The sequence below is a fragment of the Rutidosis leptorrhynchoides genome, chromosome 10 (assembly GCF_046630445.1).
Source record: "Rutidosis leptorrhynchoides isolate AG116_Rl617_1_P2 chromosome 10, CSIRO_AGI_Rlap_v1, whole genome shotgun sequence".
NCBI lineage: Eukaryota > Viridiplantae > Streptophyta > Magnoliopsida > Asterales > Asteraceae > Rutidosis > Rutidosis leptorrhynchoides.
Window position 1 is genome coordinate 66119443 of NC_092342.1, and position 11802 is coordinate 66131244.

Below are 11802 nucleotides of genomic sequence, written 5' to 3' on the forward strand. Positions count from 1 at the left end.
TTAAAGATATTACTTGGAGTCATTCATGACATATTTCAAAAGACGTTGCATTCAAGTCGATGAGTTAAGTAAAGATTATGATTAAGTAAATGACAGATTAGATCATTTATAGTTGAATATTATGAAATGGTATGCATGTCTGTCAACTTTCAATGTAATGAAAGTTTGCCTTTTAAAACGAATGCAATGTTTATAAAATGTATCATATAGAGGTCAAATACATCGCAATGTAATCATATTTATTGTATTCGTTCTTATAGATTAGGACGGGTCTTTACATGTTGGATTAGCGGGAGGTTGCGGGTTCAAACCCTGGCAGAGGCGTTTATTTTTAAGGCTTGTTACAATGAGGTAGCTATTTTATTATTTCTATTACTATTATTACTATTATTATTATTATTATTATTATTATTATTATTATTATTATTATTATTATTATTATTATTATTATTATTATTATTATTATTATTACTATTATTATTATTATTGTTGTTATATGATTAATATTATTATCATTAATAAGTATATAATTAATAAGTATTAGCTTTAGTTATTATAAGTATTATTATCATTAATATCATTATTATTATTAAAATAAGTATTATTAGTATTAATATCATTACTATTATCATTATTAAAAAAAATTATTATTTTTATAAGTTATTATAGTTATTATTATTACTATTATTATTATTATTATTATTATTATTATTATTATTATTATTATTATTATTATTATTATTATTTTTATCAAAATTTATATTATTATTAAAATTATCATTTAGATTATTAGTAGTATCAATAGTATTATTATTAAAAGATACAAATTGTTATTTATTACCATTGATATTATTTTACCAAATAAATAACTATATAAGAATATATTTAATACATATCACATAACAACATTAATATTTTCATAATAAATACTAACTATTTATCTAAAGTTTATAAAATAAATATAGTTAATTAAGTTATTAATAAAACATATAATCCATTAATGTAACCATTATATCACTACTAGTAAATAAATGTGTTCGATTATGAATATACGTGTTAATATATATAATTGATATAGGTTCGTGAATCCGAGGCCAACCTTGCACTTGTTCAGTGCCGTCATTTGCATTATTGCTACGAAATACAGTATAGTGAGTTCATTTGATTCCCTTTTACTCTTTACATTTTTGGGACTGAGAATACATGCGCTGCTTTATAACTGATTTACAAATGTTTTATTAAATGCCTTTGAAATCTATATTTTTGGACTGAGATGCTTTTAAAATGTTTGACGAGATAGACACAAGCAAAACATTCCTCGAATGAATTATTATGCAGACAGAAGTTCTGTGGATTATTATTGAATTAGTTGGACGTTATAATTGCCACTAATTATTGTGAATATTTCCCCTGATTATTATTGCTTGGTAACCTAAGAAATAGAAACGGGTATGGCCCTAATTCACGCGAATCCTAAAGGTAGCTACCGGGTTTAACACCCCCACCCAGAATGTTCACTAGACGGAAGAGCTAGTGGGTGTGGTGTTTAGTACTTCGAAGTTTATATATTATACAGATGAGATTTTCTGTTTTAGGGATATTATTGATGCGCATTATATGTTAAGGTCGGTTACCATGTTGAGCAATGAAATCAAATTGAATGTTATGTATCGAGAGAATGATTTTTATACACAGGTTATGTGTATTATTTTTGTGCACGAGATATGTGTACGGTTATTTATAAATCGTGAGGCAACCTACGGGGGAGAAAAAGATACGAACTTACTCTGCTAAGCATTATGAAAAATGGTTTTGTACATGAGATAGGTGTACTGTATTTAAATCTTGTGGTATATCAAAATGATAAATTTTATTGCTTATGATAAACCTATAAACTCACCAACCTTTTGGTTGACACTTAAAAGCATGTTTATTCTCAGGTATGAAAGAAACCTTCCGCTGTGCAATTACTCATTTTAGAGATATTACTTGGAGTCATTTATGGCATATTTTAAAATACGTTGCATTCGAGTCGTTGAGTTCAAGAATATTATTAAGTCAATTATAGTTGGATGTATTACGAAATGGTATGCATGCCGTCAACTTTCGATGTAAAGAAAGATTGTCTTTTAAAAACGAATGCAATGTTTGTAAAATGTATCATATAGAGGTCAAGCACCTTGCAATGAAATCAACTATTGCGAATCGTTTATAATCGATATGAACGGGTCATTTCAAAAGCCTCATACGATATATAAAAGTCCAATATCAGAAAGGGTCTAATCATAGTTCATTACAGGAATTTCTGCCCGCGCGTTAGTTTTTAAACATTTCTCAAAAAATATAGAAAATAGATTTTTATGAACGACCAATTGAATTCATCTCAAAACATCTCAAATTTTTAGTGATAAAATAATCCAAAACATTGCTTGTAACGACCCGTCAAAATCGCTATTGATGCGGCACGTTAATCATTGATTCCACAGTGAGGTTTTGACCTCTATATGATACGTTTTGATAAAATATTGCATTCATTAAAATAAGTGACTTTCTAAACATAGAAAGTTATAAACATGTGGGCGAGTGCTTAGGTATAAGCAAAACCCCAAAATACATAAGTCTTTAATTTACAGGTTGACATCACAGTCTAATTATTTATTACACAACGCAGTTTTATTTTGAATGCAATAAACTTTGTACAAAGCATGAGAGACTCCATGCAGGCAACAAGCACATCACAGCGGAAGCAGTCTAAGGACCTGAGAATAAAACATGCTAAAAAGTCAACACGAATGTTGGTGAGTTATAGGTTTAATTGCTCGAGTCATAAACATATATAAAGATAGACCACAAGATTTCATCAAAAGTTTATCAATAGATTCTTCAGGTGAGTACTTTTGCCCTTATAGTCTTCCCATTTCCTCTTTCCTTCAGTTGTCTTGACTTCGGTAATTGGTGCCTTAATTGAACTCTCTGTGATCTGGTCCATGAGTTGGTGTGCCATTGTCATGGCTTCCTGCATCGTATTCGGTTTGGACGATGTAACATTTCCTTTGATATTGATCGATAAACCGTCAATATACATTTCTATCTTTCGTTTCTCGTTTGGCATCAATTCGGGACACAACAAGGCTAGTTCCATGAAACGCTTTTCATAGTTATTGAGATTCGCGCCGATAACCTTCAGATTACGTAACTCAGATTCTATTTTTCTGATCTCGTTTCGAGGACAGTACTCCTCGATTAGCATCTTTTTCAGTTCTTCCCAAGAGATATCATATGCCGTATCTATTCCTTCTGCTTTAGCATAATTGTTCCACCAAGTAAGTGCACCGTCTTTCAACGTGCACGAAGCATAATGCTTCGACTTGTCTCCGTTCGCACAATTACTGATTTTGAAAACGGACTCTATCTTTTCAAACCATCGGGTTAGACCGACTGGTCCCTCGGTTCCACTAAACGTCTGTGGTTTGCATCCTTGAAAAGTTTTGTATGAGCATCCGTTTCGTGAGTTTGTGTTTACGGCTGCTGCTTTGGCTGCTGCTTCGGCTGTTGCTTTTGCTGCCTCAGCTGCAGCAATTCTTTCATTCACACGTTTCTCGACTAGTTCCTCAAACTCAGCATCCGACATTTGAGACATGTTTCTTCAATAAATACAACAGAGATAATTTAATCATATAGATTATTATAGGTAAAATGAGTTGTCAATAGTTAATCGTAGCATATTAATAATATGAACCAATTATTATAGAAGCCTTTTCTTCTTATTAGCATTTTATAATTATTTTTAGGGTATTACCTACCCGTTAAGTTCATACATAATAGCTAGTACAAGGAATTAACTACTAAAATCCTAATAATATTCCACTATGAAAAATTATAGCGAGTTACTACGTTATTATGTAATAATAATAAGTATTAATAATACAAATAATCATTCCATGCATTTATTATTAATAAACCAAAATAATACAATACCATACAATACCGATATTTTACATATGCATATTTTACATAACAAGATAGAGTAGCACACATAAGCAATAAAATAGCGCATGGAAGATTTATGGTTGCGAGGTCGTTTATTCAGAACTATCAAAAACTTCTTCCCATTTCGTTCTCTCTGCCAATTGTTTGTGTGCACATGGTCCGACAGACATTCTGGCAGTGTATTTAAGTTTGGTTGGGGTTTTGAGGTACCCGTTTCCTCAGTGGGTTTAATACAATAAGGGTGGTTACGGATCGAATGGTCCTGTTCCTTTTTAATAATTAAGGACTTTTTATTTTTGTGGTTGTTTTTATTATCTATAGCAAGTTGGAATTTCTCCTTAGTGACTTCTTTTATTTCATTAGCGAAATCCTCCTCCTCACTGATCTCGTCTGATGACGAACTATCTGAGTCACGTGTAGGAGAATATGATGACGAACTGTCTGCATCATGTGTACGAGAATATGTACCGGTGGTCATGAACCGAAATCTGCCAGGCAATATATTCACAACCCGCCCGTCGGCGGTGTATCTGGCCCAATGTCCATGTTCGTTTAGAAATGGACGATCTTCGTTTACTCCAGGGATCATGGGTCCATGCCAACGATACTGTGGCTCTGGAAAACTAGAGCTGGGTGGAGCTGGAACCTCCTCTGGGTTTACCGGGAGTTGAGATTCCCCGGCTAACACAATTTCTTCTTTAATAGGTATTGGAACGCCCTTTTCAGTTGTGGATATAATAGATTCAGTTTCCGATTCCGAGTCTTACAAAATGATAGGATTAGAAGAAGTCATCTATCACATAATTGAAACAACAATTACATTAGCATATAAATATATCACATATAATGTTTTTGACCAAATAATAAGCAAAAATCAGTAAAAACAGATATGGTCATAGTCCAGACTCACTAATGCATCCTAACAATTACCAGTTAAACACACTAATATAATTTCTGGTTCCCTATGACCTCAAGCTCTGATACCAACTGTAACGACCCGTCAAAATCGCTATTGACGTGGCACGTTAATCATTGATTCCACAGTGAGGTTTTGACCTCTATATGATACGTTTTGATAAAATATTGCATTCATTAAAATAAGTGACTTTCTAAACATAGAAAGTTATAAACATGTGGGCGAGTGCTTAGGTATAAGCAAAACCACAAAATACATAAGTCTTTAATTTACAGGTTGACATCACAGTCCAATTATTTATTGCACAACGCAGTTTTATTTTGAATGCAATAAACTTTGTACAAAGCATGAGAGACTCCATACAGGCAACAAGCACATCACAACGGAAGCAGTCTAAGGACCTGAGAATAAAACATGCTAAAAAGTCAACACGAATGTTGGTGAGTTATAGGTTTAATTGCTCGAGTCATAAACATATATAAAGATAGACCACAAGATTTCATCAAAAGTTTATCAATAGATTCTACGTAACAGAGCACCCTGGTAACTAAACTTAACGCTATAGTGATAATTACCCCATTCGTTTTAATACACGCAAACCAACGTGTCTTAAACTCAAATAACATACGTCCGTTAAAAGGCTAGCGCTCTAGCTCGGATGGGGATGTCAAGCCCTATGGATCCATATACAACTACTCGCGCCCACCAGTTCTTATAACTGGCAGTTACTAGTTACCAAAGCTAAGAGATTTTCGGTTCAAACTTAGTGTAGAATTTAGTATGTACTTGTATCCATTGCGTTTAAAATAAAGTGAATGTATTCTCAGCCCAAAAATATAGATTGCAAAAGCAATTAAAAAAGGAGCAAATGAAACTCACAGTTCAATATTGAGACTCAATATTGTAGGCAAATTGCGTAGATGTAATGATGGTAGACGACTGTATGGTTGGCCTTGGATTCAGGAACAATACCCCGAACAATACCCAATATTTCTTTAGCTTAAAACGATTTGAAACCCGAATTAAAACACCCTCGTATATACTTTATTATTATTATTATTATTAAACTTAAATTAAAATTATAATTATAATTATAAATATAAATTTAAATTTACAGAAGAAAGAAATAGTGAATATATCTCGTCGAGTAAACTGGCCTTTTATAGGCATGTTTCCTGATTTTGGTCCCCAAGCGATCGCATGGGTTTTCAGTGCTTTTGCCATGCGATCGCATGGCGTTTTGTTTGCTAGTTCGTCGACATAATATTTACTGTGGCAAATATTATTTTTGGTCCCCATGCGATCGCATGGGTTTTCAGTGCTTTTGCCATGCGATCGCATGGCTAGGCTGGACAGCTCATTTATACTTATTTTCTAGTTCGTCGGCATCAAATAGTGTTCAATGTAGCAAATAGTGTACTGTAGCAAATAGTGTACTGTAGCAAATAGTGTTCACTGTAGCAAAGTCGTTTTTCACTGTAGCATTGTAGCAAATAGTGTTTTACTGTAGCAAATAGCGTTTTACTGTAGCAAAGTCATTTTTACTGTAGCAAATAGTGTTTTACTGTAGGAAAGTCGTTTTTACTTGTACATATATATATATATACATACATATAATTGTTCATGAATCGTCGAGAGTAGTAAAAGGTAATTGTATATATGAAACAGTTCTAAAATTTTGAGACTCAATCTAACAGACTTTGTTTAACGTGTCAAAATAATAAATCGTATAGAGAATTGATTTAAATAAGTCGAAATTTTTTGGGTCATCACATTGCTTTAGCCAATTTGTACAGTTTAGCAAACTTTGACAGACCTATCAGTTTTAATAAACAATTAAGACACATCACTTAGACGAGCATATATCTCATGGCAAATCATGTTTTCGCAAGTTCGCATACAAATGAAACATGTCAAGGAACACTTAGAATAACATATTACAGAAGATCAAAGTCTCAACCAACTCCTAGTTCACTCTAGCAATTTTTATGTAACTTTTAAAACTGATTCAGCTCACTTTAAGAACCAAATCTTCGTTTTGACATAACGGGAGCATTACATAACCTTTTGACGCAAATCCTAAGTCCAAATTGCATAAATTTTCATAAGGAATACAGTATTACCCTTTTTATAAACTATAACACAAATCATGCAACTCAGAAAATTCGGATTACGAACACAACCTAGTCAAATCTTCGATTAAGCATATCTTAAGCATACGATAACGAAATCACGCAAAATCAAAGTAAAAAATTAATAACTTTTCGATATCTATCCATCTAAACATATTACAAGATCAGTTCTCATGTCAATTTTATCAAATATACAAGAAATAAAATCGTTTTCCATGCAAATAACGTTAATCAAGCAATTAAACGATAAATTACAACTCTAGACACCACTAATTGAGCACTAGACTCGAATACACCATGCAATTGAACAAAAATCAGATTTAGAAAAGTTAGGGTTTGTGATTATACCTCAAACGATCAATTAAACGACAATACTAGACGTAGAACGATGCGTAGAACAACTTTGATGCACAAGGTTTCTTCCAATTTTTGGTTTTTGATGGTGTTCTTGGGTGGTGGTGGTCGACGACACAAAGAGAGGGGGGGAGGGGAAGTCGATCGGCCAAAAAAAATAAAAAGTGAGGGTTTACTAGTTTGCTATCTATTTATATACATGGGTTTAGGGCTTAAGTGATCCACTACTAGCAAGTATTAGCCCACAACAAGAAATAAAAGTCCATTAAGGGTGTGTGGGGGTGGAGTCGGCCGAATGGCCCTTTAATGGGGTCTCGAGCTCGTTTTTGCTTAACTCCTGGTACGCGCGTGGTCTGTTTCGAGTGCCGTTAACCGTACCGGGTCTCCGGAACGTTAACTAGTCGTTGAAACGAAATCACCGGATTTAATTCATTAAATAAATAATAAATTAAATTAGTTTTTCTTAAAGTCAATAATTATTAAAAATAATTATTTCGTCGTTTTTCTGAGTTCCGTAAACCGAAAAGCTTTCTAGGCGATTTTCTTAATCGTAACGTTTCCTAGTTATTTCGCTATCCGAAATAAGTTCATAAATTAATATAACATATTAATTCAAGATTCTCTCTAATAATCATGTATTTAATTCTATTAAACACATAAGTCTTATTAAACACCGTTAAATACTTAACGGACAAGTAACGAAAGTAAACGAAAAAAGTCGGGTTGTTACAGTTATAAGGTCCATGTCATTAGCACATATATCATTTCGATCTTCTCAATCACATGCTTAGGATCTGATACAATTGTAATAGCGCTAGATCTTCGTATTAGTTTTGATTTAAGTTTTCGTTTTTGCAAAAAAGGTTGTCATTTGACACTCTTAAATTAACTGAATATTAGCTTAAAATAATTAAGTATTAATTTTGTGATAGTAACTAGTACTACTTCATTGTATAATTGTTATGCGTGTTAGCTCTAATTATTAATATGAAAGTGATAAACAATATAAATGTAAGCTCTAATTATTAATATGAAAGTGATAAACAATATAAATGTAACCTTAATCATTAAGAAATTAATTAATACTCTCTTAGTAGCTTTTATTATACTTATTATCTATATATTCATTTAGAAAATTATCTACAGTAACTACCACTTGAGCCTTCGATTTTGCCTTTTCAAACCACCGTTTTTTAACTAGATATATAGTAAATGTTCTGAAATATATTGTAAATTGAACATTGGAAGAGTGGTATGGTGCTCATGTACGTCTCCGACGGGGTCATGGCTTCGAGTCTTTGGACTCCCTTCTCCCTTTATTATTATTATAATTTTTTCCTTTTTTACTCATTACTCCCCTTTTAAACTTTTTATAATGCATCTCATCAATATATATATATATATATATATATATATATATATATATATATATATATATATATATATATATATATATATATATATATATATATATATATATATATATATATATATATATATTTTATAATTCATTCTTCCCACTCCTATTCTTTTATTTTTAAAATCCTTTTTAAATTTAACATTTCTTACAATTTTTATATGACTTATTTTTTTTTTTTATTTCATCACTTTTTTTAAATATTTTATTTAAAAACTTTTATTTTACTTTTTCTTTCTTCCTTTCCGTTATAATTTCTTTTTCTACTGTCACACTTTACTATTTAACAATAAGAATATTCAAATTATGTTGATTTTAACTATTTTAACTATTCATTTGAAACATATTTTTTCTTTGCTTTTGTTAAAGTTATTAACAATTATATATTTAATTTAAATATAAATCGTGTTTTACGAAAATGCTAACTAATTATTATGTTATATATAAAAAATATGGGGTCTCCCTTTATTATTATTATAATTTTTTCCTTTTTTACTCATTACTCCCCTTTTAAACTTTTTATAATGCATCTCATCAATATATATATATATATATATATATATATATATATATATATATATATATATATATATATATATATATATATATATATATATATATATATATATATATATATATATATATATATATATATATATATATTTTATAATTCATTCTTCCCACTCCTATTCTTTTATTTTTAAAATCCTTTTTAAATTTAACATTTCTTACAATTTTTATATGACTTATTTTTTTTTTTATTTCATCACTTTTTTTAAATATTTTATTTAAAAACTTTTATTTTACTTTTTCTTTCTTCCTTTCCGTTATAATTTCTTTTTCTACTGTCACACTTTACTATTTAACAATAAGAATATTCAAATTATGTTGATTTTAACTATTTTAACTATTCATTTGAAACATATTTTTTCTTTGCTTTTGTTAAAGTTATTAACAATTATATATTTAATTTAAATATAAATCGTGTTTTACGAAAATGCTAACTAATTATTATGTTATATATAAAAAATATGGGGTCCGCCGCCTCATCGCGCTGCTCGCCCCAAAACTTGTTATAATCGATCATCAATTTACTATTTATGTAACACAATGATGTAATAATGATTCCATTGACTACTATTGTTTTTTTTTTTTTACATCGATTGATTACTATCAGAGGTTGAGATAGGGAGATATATGTGGATGTTTTATCACCTTAAACTCTTCAAATGTGTCTATTATAGTGTATTTAAATTTGTAAATTGATAGCCAATATTCCCTAATTATAAATTCCAGCATCCTTTAAATATGAATAATATAACATTGATATTTTTACTTTTCGAGAAATGAGATCCCTATCCATATATACTGACTTTGCTTCCGATTACTATTGTATCAGCTTACAAAAAATTGAAAAAAGTTAGTTAATTTAGGGTATGTTTGGCAAAACAAGCTGGTAGATGGTAGCTTTTAGCCGGTAGCTGGTAGTTTGTGACTGGTAGCTGTTAGCTTTTTATATGTATTTTGTTGTTTGGCAAAGTAGCTGAAATTATTAAAATAAATAGTAAAATGACAAAAAGCTAGAAGGTATAAGCTAAAAGCTAAATGCTAGTTTTAAAAGCTTTTAGCTTTTAACTTTTTATCTCCCTTAAAAAGTTTTAAACTCTTGCAGCCAAACGGAGTTTACATACATTAAGCATGTTTGATAAAGAGTTTTTAGGTGCTTATAACTTTTAACTTTTATGAAAAACCTATTATATAATAAAAAATAGTATTTGGTTAAAAAAAATTAAAGCTTTTAGATCGAGGAAGAAAGCTAAAAGCTACTAGAACAAACGTTTAAGAAAAAACTCATTCTTTTGTCATTTTACTACTTTTTTAACAGTTCCAATTATTATACCAAAAACCTAAATACAACTAAAAAGGTATCAACTACTAAAAATTAAACAAGATATCAACTACCTCCTAGTTTTACCAAACATATATGACATGTTTTGTCCTTGTGGATAAACCACTTAATGTCTTGGGTTAGATGGCCTCCTTGCATGTCTCTCATTTGGCAGACTTATTTAAGATTACCTTTTTGCTATCGTCGGAGCGCATATATATATATATATATATATATATATATATATATATATATATATATATATATATATATATATATATATATATATATATATATATATATATATATTTGCCATTTAGTATGCGGGTGTTTTGTGAGACCGATCTTATAGTTTGGTTTGTAGGGCTTTCATGAAAATATTGAGCTGTTTTATTTTTCAATGGATTGTCAATTGTTCACGTCATGAAGTTCAAGTCGGAGTTCAACTCTTTGTTGTGCTTGTAGTTGATACGAGTTTAACAATTAACAATTAACAATTATTAACTGTATTGACGGTGATAATTTTCTACTCCATGAGAGGGAGTGAAAAGGATCATTTTGATCTTGTTCAATCAATCTCATGACTCGTGGGGTCACGTGACACCACTAGTTTAAAAAAAGTTTAATAGAAAATGTTCCGCAAATTGTATAGGACACCACTAAATTTAAATGTATGACCCCATATATTTTTCAAATTAATAGTTTTTCTTTTAAATCGTATAAGATACGACTAGATTATACTATTCGAACCCCATATATTTTTCGAATTTATAATTTTATTGAAAGTAAACTATTACTAAAATAGCATTTTAATATACCTAATAATGAAAAAAGCTTCATGACCCCGTTGAATAATAATTCTGGAATCGGAATTGCCACTGATCTTGTCAACACGTTAGTTTTTTTTCTTCTTTTTTTTTTCTCATTTTTTTTGTGACAAAAATAACTGAAACTTTTTTTTACGTGGCCCTTGATTTAATGCACACTTTACATTTCAACCCTTTTGTATTTACACTTCACCTTCTCACACTTTGAGCCCTACCTGTAACAAACGCGAAGCAGCTGTTTTAGCAAATCCATCAAATCCTTCCTTCAATCAGTTCTC